Source organism: Danaus plexippus, chromosome Z (assembly GCF_018135715.1).
Source record: "Danaus plexippus chromosome Z, MEX_DaPlex, whole genome shotgun sequence".
In the NCBI taxonomy this organism is placed as follows: domain Eukaryota; kingdom Metazoa; phylum Arthropoda; class Insecta; order Lepidoptera; family Nymphalidae; genus Danaus; species Danaus plexippus.
The window spans coordinates 2,929,395-2,948,901 of NC_083559.1; the positions used below are offsets into that span (position 1 = coordinate 2,929,395).

The 19,507-nt window shown below is 29.5% G+C and overlaps 1 protein-coding gene across 2 annotated transcripts in view; it reads left to right on the forward strand.

Moving 5' to 3' along the window:
• The window catches only part of LOC116777282 (potassium voltage-gated channel protein Shaker), a 123,420-nt gene that overhangs the window by 33,304 nt on the left and 70,609 nt on the right, over positions 1-19,507 (forward strand). The window contains exon 1 of one of the 2 annotated variants that reach the window (XM_061526020.1): positions 13,293-13,308. The exons of the other annotated variant lie outside the window; for it this stretch is intronic. The gene's annotated coding sequence lies outside the window, so the exon portion shown is untranslated. Of the gene's footprint in view, positions 1-13,292; positions 13,309-19,507 lie in introns of those variants that run through there. 2 annotated transcript variants of the gene reach the window in all.

Below are 19,507 nucleotides of genomic sequence, written 5' to 3' on the forward strand. Positions count from 1 at the left end.
CCGCTAACACTCTTAATTCAATTATAAATTCCGTTGATGGAGAAATTATACAATAAATGCTAAGATATTTTAAATCCTTTTAAATTTCACTGTATATCCGTCTAATAATTAATAATTAAAGAATTAAAACTAAAGCAGGCGTATTATCGTTGATATCCATTAGTCAATTTGAGACCGGCATAATGACCGGACCATCTGTGCGGATCTGGAGTCGGATTACATGAACCTCAGTTACCAGGGCATGGTCCGGCTCTTATCGCGGGCACCCGCCCTCTACTTGACTAATCTTAAAGTAGAAATAGCAATCAAGAACTCAGTAACATCGCCTTAATGTTCCTTTAAGTCTCAACAGTAAAGTGGGTTCTGTGAAGGCGTTATATTTTACAAAAATTTTAAACACACTTAAATCAAATGCATTTTAAAGATAGAATATTTTAAATTTATTAAAGTGATATTTAAGAGATAGCGTAAATCTGGAACTGTCACAATGATTGAACAATTATATAAAAGAAAAATATTGTAACAATAAAAGCCACTAGCGCAACCGAGCAATGCGAAAGCAGATTTGCCACCGGGAGATATAAATTCTCTCTATGCAGATAATAAAATGTTGATAAAGTGTATTTTATATGTTTGTCTATTAGTCAAAGTGTCCATTTTAAAGGCATTGAGAAATATCATTTAAAATTAAAACGATAATTTTTTGTATAAGGTAATACCACATGAAACATACGTCGGAAAGTGCAACGTAAGAAAATTCATATTAATATCAGTGATTTAATAACGATATTTATAATTCATTTCCGGTTACCTCACCCTGGTGACGTGTTACATCGGAGATGTTTAATTGCTTATTAAATTGCATGTCTGAGTGACATGCAATTTATTGAGTTTTTTTTTTATAAAAATTTCCACGAGATCAAATTTAGATTACATATACCGTATTTAGATTATGTATTATTTATAAGTTACTTGCTTATCGTTGATTACCTTCGAACCTTCAATGTAAAGGCATCAATAAATATCAAAAATTTGTTAGGTAATTTTACGTTACATTATATAACGTACCTGCCTGTAATGTAAATCCACTATCATAAGTTACAATAATTTCATTTTTCCAAAATTTATCTTTATTTATTCATACATATGTATATATTTACACGTGTATCCTTGATGCTTGTTGGAAGACTCTCCATCCGCTGTCCCATAACGTCGTGGACTGTTTTATTCATAACAGACACAACCTGGGACATCTATGAATAAGCTAAAGGCTGTAAAGAATATATATAATATCTGTTTATGAAAAAAATTCAAAAGTATTTTAGAAACAAAACTCTGCGTCAAACACTTAATTTCAATATGACTGCGAAATTACGTCTGATTTTCTCTCTAACAAATTTAATAAAGAATAACTGCAGTTTTATTGTGTAATTTAAAATCCATTTCAAAAACGGAATACTCGAAGCATTTAGAAACGTTGAAATAACGAAGATTCTAGAATTAAATAATACTACACATTGTTAGACCTTTCATTATTTTGATAGGGAAAATCTTTATTTAATTTATAACTAGTTGTATTTAAACAGATCTATTGAATGCGTTTTATATTTAACCGATGTAAACATGATGATAGATATGTGTGGTAGTGGTCTCATTGAACAGTATGTTAACTCAAACAAACCACGTAAATAAACAAATTTGTTGTACTTTCATAATTATTAATTAGGCCCCTATAGGTTTTGTGGTATTTAGGACAGTGTAGTTTTATTTAAAGTGCTATGAATTAGCAAAAAACTATTGACGTCAAAAATTCACTTCACAGCTATCATCAAGCTCATTAGTTAGAGTAGTTCTAAGTCCATACAAAAGGTCACGTAAGTTGATTTAAGATTTCTTTATTTATTCAGCGCAGTATACAGCCGGCAGGTTTACAAAGTATTTAGTGACGACTTCAAATGAAGGCATTCTGTTCATTCATTAGGAGATTTAATGAATATTCTCACGTTGTATCACTTTAAAGATCATAACAAAAGTCATAATGAAAACTACGGTCATAAAGGAAATCTAAAACAAAAGTTATTACAACATTGTGAACATTAAACGTAGCGATAATAGTTCAAATCGGGTGTCGTTTATAGATAAGAATCTAGATAATTTAGTTTTCTTTCTTGGACCTTAACAGCATGTTCAATTTATTATATAAACTTAACAATAGAACTATATTCGGGTTACAAAAAAGGTGTTACAAATAGATTCAATCATTAAAATACGACAAGAAGATATTAGGTAACTTCAGGCAAAAATTATTTTACTCTTCTATAATTTAAGAAGTGTGTAATACTACAGCAAAATATATATTTAAAAAGACTATTTAATTCTCTTATCTCAGTTATGAAATAAAAAGTGTAGCGGCTGTTCGAATTAGATAAAATAATTTGTAAAATGAATACGATCCAAATAGGTTCTTCATTTTTATAGCAGTTTTGAAATGTAGACATTATGTAGATTCCGAGCAACTTTGTTAACGGGGTCGGGTTGAAGGACAAGGAAGTGTGGCCTTCGGCCAAGCCCAAGTGCTTGGAAAACAACGCATTTAACACACTTCTTACAGCATATGAACTGTGTGATAATAAAGTAATGATTTCACGACCAATTTACTTATTCTTTTCCTTATATTTACAATAACACTACTACTCAAAAGACACTTTAATATATTTAAAATCTTTATTTTACTAAACTGAATTAAATATTCCTATTATATTTCATACCACGCCGACATGAACTTTAGTTTCTCGGTTTAAACTTTTTCCATTGGTTTCATTATGATTTTTTTTTATCTCTAAACCAAATGTCTATAATACAGTGCCACTTTTTTGGAAACATCCAGAGGTTATGATATTTAGTGGTAACCGAGCAATCTAACCTTCAAAGATTCCTCGGGGACTGACTGAAATCCGGTCGAACAAAATAACACACACATATCGAGTTACAGAACATGGTCAATCAGGATATTAGACGTGGATGACAAAGAATTCCATTTTTAAAAATATTTTATATTTTTCTTAATATTTTTTTTTACTGTATTAAATTTTGTGTTATTATCAGGATATTAGACGTGGATGACAAAGAATTCCATTTTTAAAAATATTTTATATTTTTCTTAATATTTTTTTTTTTACTGTATTAAATTTTGTGTTATTATTGAATAAAATTAAGCATTTATTTTATTTCCAATTCATAATATCTTGTTAGTGGCGCCCGACCGTCTCTTGCCGTACTACTAAAAGAGAGCAAGAAGTGAAACGCAGAAACGATTTACAACTGGGTCAATGTCAGTACATTTTTCTACTGCATCAGATGCCTGCATGATACTCTCCCTGATTTATATCTTTATATTTAATAAATATTTCTCATTATTACTTTCGAGAGCAATTTGAGAGAATTGTTACTTAATTCAAAATATTATCGCATATATTTAATTTGAATATTATTATTTACTAAATAATATTCGTGTTCACTTAGAGACGTTCTGATCATATTTATTATTGCTTTAAACTGTTCAAGACGGTATCTTAAAATAACTTTAATGTGGCAATAATCTTCAAATAAAGTTTCTCCTTTAAAAAAGTATAAAAGATTTCACTGAGTGATAGTTTAACTCATCGTCCACATTTAATGCAAGGAAACACAGTGAAAACTTCAATCACATAATAATTGTCTCAGTACTAAAAGAAGAAAAATGTCCATATTATTTTAAACGTATTTAAGCTGTTACAACATCAACTATTTATCTCAAATACGTTGAAAAATTGCATCCGGCACATAGCCGTTGCTTAACTCGAGCGCAGATTCAATTCTTATTCCGCATAAAGACTATCTGTTACATTATGCATCGAGCATGACATTGTTCTCTTAAAATGAACTAACATCCCAATCTTGTCTCGAATGTTATTAAAATTTGTATAACTTTAAATTGGTAACTTATTAAGTTGATTACAGTTCAGCCAATGTGCTATTATGTGTGTCTTCGTATTTTATTTCAAAACTATACTCCGTACACAAAATTTTAACTAAAATTTTTGATGTTCATTCGGTCGTTCAAACGAAAGATATTTTTTTCTACAAACCAACGTCATTAACGTCCGTGATATATTTTAAGAGTCGCGGAAGTAAATTGCTATTTTTTTTTTTATTTCAGTTTTTTTGTTAGCGACCATTCAAAAGAATTATGCATCTATTCATGGACGATATTAATGAAATATTTTGAAATAATATTTGATTTATATATATTTTGTCAAGCCCTTTATTTATAAATACAGTTTGTTTCAAATACATACACTTAAGGCATTTATTTATCTTATTGAAATATTTTCGCTGCTTTAGTATTCATTTTATATAATCATGAATAATTCACGATTGAAATTATCTCTTTAATTTAAATATCAATCCTTTCAAAATTGTATTAAACTATTTATTGTACACAGCCGGTTCTGAGCACATAGTGTTGCCATACAAAAGTTTTATTCCCTATATTTCAGAAATACTTACTTGTGATTATATGTGGGCGCATACGATTGAGATATTAAAAATATTTGAGACTAAAATAGTACAGAAATAAGTGTTGCTTTAAAAGGTTATGGGTGTATTTATATAGTTTGAACTAGTTTTCTCATTAATTTTAAATCGGCAAATAGAAATAAACTATTTCATTTGATTTTAAATGGAATCTATGCATTTATAATTCCTATCAAAACTGTTTAATTCTAGTTTTAGATAGATTAAACTGTTGAAAAAATTACACTTAATATTTTATTAGCGCTGCAGCGTAAAGTGGAACAGAATAATTAAATGTCACTGCAAACTGGTTCTTTCATTAATTCTGTATCAGAAAGTAACAAAGAATATGAATCCATACATTTTCACTTAATAACCTTTCCACATCACGTAGGCCATTTACAAGCCAAAACGAAACATAACGATTTAAAGTGCGCGGTTTGAACTAGACTGTCTGAACTACGAAACATGCAATACTAACACGTTTTCACAAGAAATTGACTTTTCCGAATGTGTTCTGCTTTAAGCACAAAATGAAAAAGAAGGTAAATTGAAAACTACTGTAAGTATGTTCCATATTTTATTTCTTATGACTTATGGCAGCATGTTTTGATTAAATTTTTTTTTGTCTCATTGATGTGATATTATTTGATGTCCATTATTAGGGCTTAAGCCCTTATAAATAGCAAGACATAAGCAATGGATGGAATTTATACAACTTTCCAACCAAATACCCAATCTCGCTTCGCTAAAACGACATTAAAACTGCGAATGGTACCCATTTCAAAGGATTACCTGTCTTTAACAAGATTAATTTGTAATTGCTCTCATATGCTGCACAGATTTTATACGAAAACATGCAAACAATATATTTCCGGTTCGCTTTAATGTAGCGACAGAGAATTTTGTATATAAAATTATAACTTTTATGATAAGTTTTAAATACACACACGTAAGGGGCCGATCAAATTTTAAATACTTTAAATCTTATACAGCCTTTAGCGTATACAGCCAGCATTTTCTGTACGTGATTGAATGCATAAGTAATTCGTGGTGCAGAACTCTAAGATGCAAAGAGGACGTATTAAGAGACATTCCTGAGATCTACTCGAGAATGATTTTTTGAATGGGATTCCCTTTGGAAAATTCACTCTATGCGAGTTATGTTGGTCGTTCATTTGTTTTTTATTACAAAAATTTTTAGTTAATGACTTGAGATAAAATAGAGTGTAATTGTATTTGAATCAAGCTATGGTATTATGTTTAAAGCAATATTTAATATAAGACGGTATATCATAAATTTATTGATTTAATGGCATCATAATGTTTTAATTTATTCATACAGGGCTCTTAACAACAGTGAGCTTTATCGGTCAAAATTTTAAACTATTTAATATTTACAATATAACTTTCCTTACACAGCGATATGAGCTTTACATAAATGTATCGTAATCTATTTCAAAATATATACCCTCACCACATAAATAAGCCAAAAAAATGCCAATAATTGTTATGGCATTTCGATTGCTGGTGCAATTACAAATTTTGAGGTCTAATCTTTGTAATATACAAAGTATAAAATGCACTTTCAGATCATCGAAAAACTTGATATGATTGAAAAAATATTAAACAGAATTTAACATCCCCACAAAAAGTAAATAAGGTACAAATTAGTAAAACTTCAAATTGTTTGTGTAATGATGCTAATTAGCAAAAATATCTTGGAGATAGATATTCTTTGTTTAAAAATGTAACAATATGTAAAACACGTATTAGATTTTGTGTTACGATACGTTTAAGTCAAATCATGGTTAAAGAGAACTTTATGGACGTCTTCCAGAAATTGTTGTAACGAAATATATTTATTGGGCCATATGTTCTAACATACCCAACAGGTTAGGATTTCATTCCTTCCTTATAATTAGTTATACTTTTATGTATACAAATTTTTGTAGAGAATTCAATAAGTATCTTAAAGTATGTCAAACGAAGTGCTTTTTGTTACATTAGCTAATAAATATGTTGTGGACGTAATAGTGCTTTTACAATAAATTGGTACTGAAATATTGTAATTCAGATCTTTATCTCATTCAAAAAGTTATAATATATTAAAATACCGTAAAAGGTATTTTAAATGCAGCTAAAATATACTACGATTTTGCAAGACATTGTTTGTTAGTCATGTTATTACGACCTACCTCTACAAGTTTCTTACTTTCGAGCATTGATTTTAAGATTTACTAAAACGCTGTGAACTTTTTAATTACTTTTAGACTCTCATTTCCTGTTACATATATTTATAACGTTTCTAAAGTGTCTAAATTAAAACTGTTTAAATAAACTATGCTTTTTACTTTTATATACATTGCTAATAAAATATATATGTGTAAAATATGTCATCCTTGATTCATCATTACAGCTTCTAAGTAAATTGTTACTCGTGTCGCATATATCAGTTGTTTATTAATTTAGGATGGAAAATAATCTATGATTCCATATATGGTTAATCAAGAGACGTGGCATGTCTAGATAAGTCCGGTCTTTGCCAGGACCGGCCAGTCGCTGGTGTGCCCTGTCGCTGACAGATCCGGGGTGCACCAACGTAGCGGCCGATGGCTTTCGCAGTGGTTTTAGTGAGTAGGGACCTGCCCAGGTCGAGTCTCACACATACTCTCCGGCCCCACCAAGGCCGGTGAGACGGCTCGTAAAAAGAGTTTACCTGCGTCATCAAAAAAAAAAAAATGTCTAGATATTTAAGTGGCACATCATCACTCAGAAATCACTTCTATAAAGGCTGCCTACGTTGGTTGTACAATCGTAATATAGACACCTGAATTACATTAATGTTTATATTCATTAAATAACTTGTAATTACCTATTATTGAATTCTAGTGTGATTGCAATCCAATAATTAACTAACCATAAAATTCATTTACAGAACACATTTGTTTAATAAACGTATTCTGGAAACGAATTCCGATTTCTGCATAATTAAGTTATAGCCTTTCATTGATTTAAATATTTTATTAAATGTAATCTTTTACGTTTTATAAAATAAGTAATTTGTTAAGATGTAATGATTTCCACACGGAATGTGGCACCAAAATACAATACTTTCATTGAATCTTTTCTTAAATTTGTTTAACTGCATTTTATTATAAATCCTGGTAGTATAATTAAGCATATGTAATATTGCTCATAAATTCGAAATTCTATTTTAGTTAAAAATAAAATATTTTTAAACAACGCTTCACTGGCGCCAAACAAAAACAGCGAATGATTTAGCACAGCGTTAACAGCCTTCTCGAAAGCCTTTGTAAACAAAGTCGCACTTTAAACTAAATTAACAAACACATTACTATCACGAGCCTTCCAAGGAAATAGCTCATTAGTTTCTACAGCACTGACTTAGGCGCTAAAGAAAATATGTTTTTTAGTAAACATATAACAGTATATGTATTGCTGATTGTTGGTGTTTTGATACCCTCTATGATGTAATGAATAAAGATTAGTTAAATTTTAGCTAAAGTACTACAAATCCTACATATAGTTTAATTGCTGAGAATAGGATTACACCAAACAATAACTTATTATGAGCAACGTTTCAGTAAGCGCAGTAAAAATTTACGGTGGTAGATAGGTGTATGGAAAATAAAACATTACTTCATTTTTGCTGGTTTTTAAATAATAAAAAAATATGTTAAGAAGCAAGTTTCACTTTCAATAACTGTATAAAGTATATTACCACGATCTTAAACTTTGCAAAATTACGTAAGCAAACGTATTAATTTTATGTTTATATAGTTTTTTTAGGTTATTCTTTTGTTTTATTCTCTATATATATAGCATTAAAATAATATAAGATAGCTTCAAAATAGTATACAACGAATTGATTTATTCCAATGTCAGGTTATCTAGTGAGTAATTTATTTTTTGCTGTAGATCATAGTATAATTGAACAACTCTCAGCAACCCCAATAGTTTTATATTAAGCATCCAAGGGGGAATGACTATAGGAAAACAATGTCAATAAGGGGACTAAAACCCAATCGGTCTAACATGTGGGAAAGTTTGATGAATTTTAAGGTTTTAAATTAAAAAAGTTTCTCTTAACTTCAGCGATTAATTAACGAATATTACAAATGGACTGATCTAACTTACTAACACGTTTCTCTATGCTCCTATCACACTACGAACTCTGATAGAATAACGTTGTCTATCAAAACATTTCTTGATCATTGATGTTATACTATTAGTAATACGTTAGTGTAGAAAAAAATAATTGTAAGTATGTGATTGGTGAGAAATGTAATTCATTAAAAAGTAAACGATAAAAAAAATATTTATAACTGAAGCCTTTTACATCAATACATATATTAAAACATTATCTATTACTATAAAAAAATTTATTAAAGGATTATCCTTTTTCTATGTTAATTTAATTTTATTTAACATTAAATCAAAGTTTAATTAGACTATGTACTAAAATCCATCGAACCTGGAAATCAAACCTTGACCCTCAAGAATTTTCCCATTCCATTCGTTTCACCAGTGAACATTCATGTCCTGGCATGAACCTACAACCTTCAGTTGCTTTTTACTGTGTACCAGTTGTCTAATATTTTTATTTAATATTTAATTATATTCATATGGTTATATACAGAATACAAAACTATATTATATAACAAAATTTTTTTTAATAAAATCGAAACACGACAAAATACAGCATATATATATGTATATACATGGTCTAGTTTATATATATATATATATATATATATATATATATATATAAACTAGACCCATTAGGTATCATTTTAATGAATATTGTGCCTCAGTGTCCCATGTCTGCAACCGTTCGTATTAAATTTACTTTTTGTCACATCACCACTTCAACGATTTCAATTTATCAAATGGCTGAATGCAGCAAAATTAATTGAATTAAAATAAAATAATTGTTACATTAAAAAAAAAATCCTGACAGATCGCCTTAATTACTTATTTCAATTGGGTCAGAGTTGAATCATTGTGATACGAGTACGATCAGATAGTATCCGCGTAATAATCTTCGATTTTTACACATGATTGATTCGAACAGAATCGTTCGCATCCCGTTGATGGAACGGTGAGAATATGTTTGGCTAAATTTATAACAGTGGATCCCCTGTTGAAATCTATCATTGTATTTACGATATACACCTAGTATATAATATTTATATATATTTTTTTACTTTCAAGAATTTTATCCTGAAAAATCTATAAAAAAAAGAATTTACTTTTGAAAGTCTTTGTATAATAATGTTAAAACAATATCATAAGAAGTGAATTTTAGGAGAGATCAGATCATTTTAAATAATATATTTCCGTAAGCGATGTATGCTGTGACTTTTTAAAAGTAATTGATTAGCCTTATATAAATAAAACAGCGGTACTTACATGAAAGCATTGTATGATAATTTTAACAGATAGATTTTAGTTCATCGTATAGCGTCAATATAATTTACCAAACTGTTGTTTAAAAAAACATAAAATAGTACAATAAGTATTTCTGGTACTTATTACTTAGTATATCGTTGTGGATGTGTATTATGTTACTATAAATCAACATTTAATTGATAATGCACTGAGTACTAAAAATCAGCACAAAATAATAATGTAACAATAAGTTTGTAATATGTTAAAACACTTTACAATTTTCCTGCATCTTGGGAGTTTAGTTAATCTTGAAGGTTGAATTCTGCTCTGACCTTTACCTTTACTTAAATTTGCATTTTATTAAGATACTTTCTCTGCTCTAGGTGAAATGTTGCCCGAGGATACTTAAGGCGATGTATTTATTCATAATTCGAGGTTTATCCCGATATTATCAAATGATAATGTTTCTAACTTTGGATGACGAGGATAAATTTCGGAAACGGTCAGCAATATAAAAATTCTTCCACCAATATTTACAATGAGATTTTCGGATGAATTTGGATTTTAATTTAAATTTTAGCATGTTAGAAATCGTTCGTGGTTATCAACTTTTCATGGATGGACATTGAAATGTAGGAGTGAAATACTTGCATAACATGTTTTTACTTAGAGATAAGTATTAATAATATCTAAAGAGGTTTATTACCTTTTAATAACGACAATCAAGATGTAAGTCACGAGTTTTGGACCGCATTTGTATGTATGAAAAAAAAACTTGTATTATAACCAAAATAATCTTTTACAATTTGGTAACAGTGAATTGGACAAATCTATATGTTTTACAAAAACAAAATGAGTGAATCTTAACGAGTTTTCAATGTCTGTTATTATCGTTTTTCAGTGAATTTAATTTGAAAGTTTAGTTCAAGCAAATCTGCGAACCCAAAACCACCGATAGAGGAATAATCTAAATGTGTAATTTTAAAATACTTATCAATAATGTTTAAGCCAGAATTTAAAACATTTATGATTATTAAATCTTTCAATTGAACTTTGTTAGACAAAATGGTGAAATCATCAGCCTGGTACGACAAACGTTATATTCTATATGTGTGTGAGGGATCGATTTTTTTGCATCGATTAAACAAAATTTTAATTTTTTTTACAAATAAATTGATTTATAGCTTTTAAAATTCACAACATTTTTATCGATCAAACCTCGTTTTTGTGGTCCTTTAATAGGTTTGTAAACCACGTAACAGAAGTATGAAAAATAGAATTTATGTTAAACGATTTAATAATTTATTGATTATTTATAATATTAAAAATATTCTAATAGCATAAATTACGATGATAACATTAATTAACTTAACATTAATTTAACATTAACTTAATTATCTTATTTCAATGATTCATAACAATCTTCGTCGCCTTTGTAACACTTTAACTCCTCTTATTACATTCTCTTCACCTGCAATTTTCTAGGAGATGACCTTCGTTTTTCAGTTTAAGCGATTAAACCTCAGTCCGCCTTTTTTTGAACGCTCTATTACGTCTAGAATCAGGCACTCCAATTACAGGTATGAAAAAGAATTGCAATGAGCACCGGTTCATTAGTGTATGATTTCCAATTGCAGCAAAATCAGGAATGCGTATTGCTTAATTAAATGATTTTTGAGTTCAAATCAGATCATTATTTCGGATCTTGGGCTGTAGTTTAGAAAGAAGTCTAAAGCGTCCCATCTTCCAAGCACTTGCCTTACCAACTATAACGTTTTTCTAGATTTAGAGGTCATTTGGTTCGGTAACGACGTAAATAAATCCGATAAAGGGCTGTGTTGTTAAAACTTCACATAAAACAAATTACATAAAAAAACTTTCGTAAATATTTAGAATATGGTATTCTTACTGGCCTGTATTAACTGTACTGTCGTTATTATTTTAAATAAAAGTTTAATAATATTAAAAAAAATTGTAGAAGCATATAAAGTCACTTTGCATACAACAATTTTCACAAGAATATACATAAATACAAATATTTTATTCCTAAGACACATATTTTAATCCTGTTACACACTAAGGCAAAAAAAGTAAGTAAGTACTGTATCGGAATATAACATATACTAAGACGAACCATATTTTTTGCATTTGCTTAAATAGAGAAAAGAGTTTAATAACGTTAGTATGAACAGAAATTTGTTAATTCGGACAACTGCGGCCCTTTTAGACTTATATTAGTTACGGTCTCGACTCTGAGTAACAGAGTGATTGAAATAATTTACGTCGGAATTGCAGAAGTGTCGGATCATTATTTTACATCTTTTATTATAACATATAAAATCGGATAATAGTTTTAAAATTAAGCTACATAATTTATGGCAAATGATAATTATGGCTCTTTGATTAAAACGAAACCCTTAACATCAGCCTTAATTATTCTAATATCCTCCAGGAAAGCTTTGACTCTAATGGATAATGACGGTAGAATCGCAAACTGAGAGCTTTCGGTATTGCAGAAATTTCCTCTAGCCAGAACCATTATTCGACGATTGTAAGAACAATTATTAACTCTAATGTGCTCTGTGCATTCTAAATGAAATTTCCATTTTAGTTTTAAATATTAAATTCATTATTTGTTATAAAATAAATGAAATTTCTCTGTACACTTTAATAGTGTAAAACGAAGACAAATATTCTAAGCCAATAACTGGCGTTGTGCAAATGAAAACATGCCCTTAAATTTCATGTCATAAATTCTCTTCAAAGTTGTGAACGAACGGATGTTTAAATATCAGCAAAAGTAAACATTTGAAGCGGCTTCTGTTTGCGTTGCTGCCAAAAAGGTAGTAGAATTCGAAAACAACCGCAGCGCCCGATTGTAACTAACCCGTTGAAATTGACTGTTGAATTTTGCACTAATTACTCAACGGAGCGAGTGGTTCCTTTGGCAAAAGAATTCGGACGTTATTTAATTTTCGGTCAAGTTAAAAGTTGAATGATTTTAAAGGAACGGCTCCATTTCTGAGTGCAACATGTGGGGCGGACTGTAGAAGTGTTAGAGTGTTAAGTCCTGAGCCCTTTGTGCGGAGTTCCGGGGTTTGGGCGGCAGGGCGGGTGGCGGCTGTAGGAATGCGGCGTGCGTGCGGGTGGTGCGGCAGGGTGCGCGGGTCGCGGTGTGGTGGGGGATGCGTCGTGGTCGGGGCAGGCGCGGGTTGGCGCGTGCCGCAGTAGCGTGGAGGCGCCGCGTCCGCTCGCCCGCCAAGTTGACCCGCCGGCAGCCGCGCCCGATGAGCGCGGACTCGCCGAGCACGGCTCCCATGCCACTCGCCCGTTGCCCAGGTGGTTCCCGTTCGCCCTGTGCCAACCCGACAGGTTCATGAGTTCAGTGCAACTTTTTGGAGTTTCACGGACAAAGCGCGGGGTGACTTTTTCATACCGGCTATCATTGTTGCGCCTCCCGCTTCCCGTATATTGTTACGAAACTCTGACTTAGCCTATCACTTACTTACATTACATATATTTCTGCTTTGCGAATTACCATAAAACATCCCGCACACAATCATTCTTAGTTAGGCTTGAACATTTGTTATCAGCATAATTGAAAGTTTTGCCGAACGGTACTATTATTTTTAGGCACGCGCTGATACTTTTCTCGATTGAATGAATATATAATATTTATACTACTAAACGGTGATAGCCACAACGTTAAATACCTGTCATATTTCTAATAAACTGGTTTCGAGTAATTTGTTTGATTAAATTTATTTGTGGTACAATTTGAAATGCCGCCAAGACATATACAAAAAGAACTATCTCGTCGCCGATTAATGTCACAAAAACCGCCATTAAGGCGAAGATAGCCTTTACGTCATATTTTAACCGACACTTTAAATAGGTACCGGAAAAAAAAATTGTCTCTATATTTAAAGGTTATTCATTGCGTTATATATTTACTATAACATATTAAGACCATCTTATTTTGTATGACGTAGGTATATTAACAAACGACGTAATATATTTTCCGACTAAATTATCATTTCGCTGGAACTGAAATGTTGGCTCTTCGATGTCTTCCTTATTATACATATATTACATAAGTGTAAACATGTATATAGCATATCTATTAATTATAACAAACAATTTAATTTCAATATTAAATTATTTAAAATATGAATGTCAGCTAAATAAGAGAAAAGAATGGCAACTAAATTATATAAAGGTATAAAAGTCATTAAATTAATGAAATTTATAATAACATCGATATGTTGAAGATCTTTCTTAAAAATGCATGTATATATTTTTTTATTTTACTCATATTAAAGTATAAAAGTGTTACATTTGACAAGAAGCTTTCAAAGTTTCTTTCTTTTTAATTGACTTTAATATGAATGATAACAGTGTACATATTTAAAATGGATAAAAGTAATAAAAAGGCAGAAATAATTTAAGACTTTTTTTAAATTTAATTCAATAACATTCATGTAAACCATGAATACGAAATGAATTTATTTCTCAAATATAATTCAAACTATACGAAATATAAGAAAACGCAGTCATTGCAAAATTAACTTCTTCAGCAAACGAAAGTCAGATGTTGTGAGTTTGTTAGTGAGGTTTTCATTGATAAGCTAACCTTGATTTAACTAACTTACTAACTAATGATCAGGTTAATTTTACAGAACTTATCTTTTACTAAGTTTTTTTAAAAGCAAAAGTTTTGTAGAAACAAAGTTGGTCTTGTTAAAAGGCTTAACTGTTTTATTTCTGTATTCCATTCATTGCTCTGAGTTACTTTTTTTTTTAACATGAAGCAATGTATTTAAAAAAATAATAATTAATAAAGTAAAATATAAAGATAAAAGCAAAACGAAAAATATATTATAGTTAAGAAATTATCTTATAAACAAATTATCTATCTAAATTTTTTTAATTAATTCTCAAAACCATCATGATCACGCTTGAGCATTATAATTAATTGAATACCTAAGATTTTTTAATCGATTTCATGACTTAATATACTTATCCTGTATTAAGTTTTCAAATTATCGGAAAATACTTATATATTTGAATAACAATCTATATTACAGTTATAATTTTCATCAGAACATTATTAGGCGTTTTTGGATATGACCCAGTTCTAATAAGTATCATATATACCACTCAATAACTGTGAAACAGAATTAGAAGCCCCTATTGAATACTAATTGTTAACATTTCGATCTTTGAACATCGTTAAAAATTAAATAACATTTAACGAAAAAAAAATATTTTAAAGATATTTTGAAGTCTATTTTAAGATTCAAATTCGGTCATATTATTTCTGAAACTCCCTAATGGCGGCAGTTTATTTTTCTTTTTCGTAATTATCTTGGATGTTTGATTCATTTCAACTCTTTCATGAGTAGAGAACTGAAACTTTTTTGAAACACGACATTACATCGTTTTAGTTACTCGATGCTAACACGAAATAAATTTCGTAAAAACTGAGATTTATTAAGTTATTGAATGTCTCCGATATTTCTACAATTTCTTTTTAAAATTTCTTTTCCACCTTGTATTCAACCAGAAACAATACGGGGACAAAATAGATATAATCTTAGTCACACAGTATTTCGCTAGACTTATTCAAATGTATTTTCCTACATTTCCTGACCTGTTAAAGTCACAGTTGTTTGGTAGTTCAATTATATTTACTGTGCTTTAAGCTTTCACTGCATTTAATGCCAATGAAGTAGTTATTACTATAATGTCAGTACTGATAAAAAATATATGAATTTTCCATTCGAATGATTTTTTTTTAATTTCCAATATTTCACATTTGAAGTGAATACTTTGCACGATTATAATTTAAATTTTACAAGCGATTTATATTAATATAAATTCTTAATTGTATATAATTCGTACATTGAGTTAATCGATATGAATTTTTTCAACATTTTTCCAGTCTCAACAGTAAAATACACTGGTAATAAGAAAAAAGAATGATGTAATTTCTATTTGCACAGATTATTATAGAATTTTTCATTCCATGATACATCGCAATTAAACTTTCGACGAGCGTACTTAAAAGTACGATTCTGAAAAGCTACCTCAAATTCTCCTTTTTATATCACATTATCTCTTTACATTTTGTTATAAGTATGAAATTTTTTTAAATTAAAAACATTATATATCTGTTAAACAATAACACACATCTGCTACACTTTTCATGAAGCGCTTGGAATAGAATAAAATATATAGGGACTTAAATTTTTATTTTATCAAGATTAACAATAAAATTTTGCACTGAAAACTTTTTGCATCCGTAGGTTCAACTCTACCATAATTAGCGCTAGTTCAAACCACCTATTCAAATAGTTACGTTGTTACGTTTAACAAGGGTAACTCAATGCAAAGCCCTTAAAGTGATGAAATGTGTACTAATATCAATATATTTTAAATTTAGATACTAGTCTGAATCTAATAACACATCGATGGTATAATAAAAATGTTCTAATATTCGTATAGAGAAAAAGAAATGCTACTCTCAATATTTTATTGCAGTTCACCGCTGTTATAGTATATTATAACCCTCATTCCTTACCCTACCCTAGATCTAAAAGGGGACACAATGACCGGAATGTATTCGTAAGTAGTGCAGTGACTGAAACTATTTAATGTTTTATTTCCATTAATCGATTTTGTAACTAGTAATTAGGTAGAAAAGATTTTTCATATACCAATAGCATACTTTGCTTGTTACAATCATCAATCATGTTAAGTTTCAGTCATATATATATACATATACATGTACGATATCGCTTGAATTTTATAAAATGAGCCTTCTCCATGTGAGAAGAGGCCTTCGCTCAGCAGTGGGCTTCGATAGGCTGATGATGATGATGATGATGATGATTATAAAATGTATTTTTTACAGAAGCATCATCATGTTCTGATAATTAATTAGTTTATTGATTGTATTTATGTTAAATTCACATTTATTTAGTGTATATAGTTATACATAGACTGGGTATTTACCTCTCGAATATTATTGATTATTTTTAATATACTACAAAACCAATATCTACAACACTATTAATTATAAAACATTCAAGTCCAACATCATTCAAAACCCTCAAGTTGACTTAAAGTTCACAAAATTTCATTAATGTCTGGTTGTAAGGAGAATCATGTTATGGACAATTAAAAAAAAAATCTATGAAATGTATATCTTTATGTAGATATGTATTATTTTACGACATGGGTCATAGATGATTAAAAAATCTGTAACATTAAAACCAAATATACCGCGCGGAGACAATATTACATAGCGATAAATGAAGTTATATAAACGAGTAAGCCAGTCAAGATTCTTATGGATAAAACACAAAATACTGGTTTGAATTAACTCGGTAAGTTTGCTTAAATCTCAAACAAAAACTGTGAACAAGTAATTGTAACGTTTTTTGACTTTTTATTACCGACTTAAGTTACGGTATCCGTACTTACTTTGGCTATTTTATCACGACCCCTCGCTCTAACTATTTCGACTGACGACAAGCACTATTTTTAATTCACTTTGTTGTTCTTTGTCTTAAAACAATCGTTTTTCAATTTAAAAAAACAATTTTTACAACAATCGATAATCTGAAGAAAATATTTTTTTCATTATTTTAGTGATAAATAATTCAATGTTATGTGAATTAAGAAATGTGATGTTTTAATACTTCCTGTTTACCGAAAATCGTGTAATTAAACTCAAAACACTGCAATTGAATTTCACGAATATGAAACCACAGCGTGCCAATAGTGTCTAAATGCGTTCATAAATTAGTGAGCAGGAAAATTGATTCGTTTTTTTTTTTTAATGTTTTGGAAATATTTTTTTCAATATCAACAAAAAAAAAAGCAGATGAAGTAAACCTTAATAATTTTTTATTACCGTTTAAATATTTTAAACTTAAAATAAAGTTATTTGGAGACTTAACACAGAATAAAATATCCAAAATGCCTCTTATTCGCGATATGAATAAAATAAAAGTAAATTAATTATTATCACTACAAGAGTCGTTTAGAAAGACGTACTAAATTATATTTTTAAAAAAAAAAGAATCCATTTTAAATACTTATCTCGTAATATCTAAGGTATAATATGTTGGTTGCATATAAATTTCGAATTGTTTTATTAAAATAGAAGCAAAATATAACTTATCAGGTCGGTAACCATGGCACCAAGTTACCTTACAATGTCGCCCCACACTAACAGACCTTAATAAATAAATATAAAGCTGACTCCGGGCAAACAACTGCACCAAAGTGTGATTATTAAACGCGTTATATATTTACAATGTGAACATCCTTTCAAGCTTTTGAAATTATTATTTTTTTTAATCATATTTATTTAAATGGACAATCATTTTAAATGTAACTGGAAACGCTAAAACGAGATATATCTAGCTTTAAATGGATCAGAAAATATACGTTTAAATTATATTACGAGTCCTGACTTTTTAATTTTTTTTTTTAATAAATATTTCTTGAGCATCTGGGAGAAACACATCGTAGCATTTTTCAGATAATAATGTTTTACAGTTGGTTGAACTTTGTCAATAAATACAACCAAATTTAAGATAAGTATCATGTACATACGTATTATGTATATTTGTAGGTCTCAATGATTTAATTGCTAAACGACTAGCAACTGAGAAAAGTTTTCAAACAAAATAATTTCTGTTGACCAATCGATATTAAGAAAGGTCGGTCGAAAAATATTTTTTTTATTTTCAAATCTTACATTCAAATTATTTTATATAATAAGTCTGTCATGTATTTAAAATTTTTTGTGCACTAATAAATGTGAATACGTTTAGAGTGTGAATATATCGAAGCTATTCGAACCCGGAGTATTATCTACGAAGAACGAAGTTGATTGCCAAATCAATATCTGGTAACTCCTACTTTTCTTCAAATAACACTATTCGGTCTTTGAATATTTTAAAGACAAATAACGTTTTTATAAGCAATTTTAGCAATTTTTCATTTAACGTTTAATTAAATGGATATTGGTTGAAATTTAAAAACCTCCAAGGAGACTTTATTAATCTAAAAAAATAAATAAATGCGATAGTTGTCTTTAATATTAATCTTATAGATGTTTGTTTCCGTGAATGAAAATTCAAACATTCTTGTGCGGAACCTAATCCGATTTGATGAGCCAGCGATAGTGAAAAGCGATTATCATAGATTTGGTGCTCCAAACGCAGTTCGACTTAGATATTTACCTTTATTAAGTATAAAAACTTCTATTTTATAAGTTATTCGATACACTTGTAATGTTATACGAGTGATAAAATTTTATTATATCTTCCCGAAAAGAAACGATGATAATACTTAGTCTCAAAGTGTTTGGTGCATAAATTGTAATTTGACCTATATATTGAATAACTATAGACAATGTCGTTCCAGCCTTACTCAATAACTTTCTCCCATGAACATAGTCTCCTTTATATCCCCCTTTCCAATAGAACCGTATTTCCCCCAACGGAACTCTTGGCTTTGT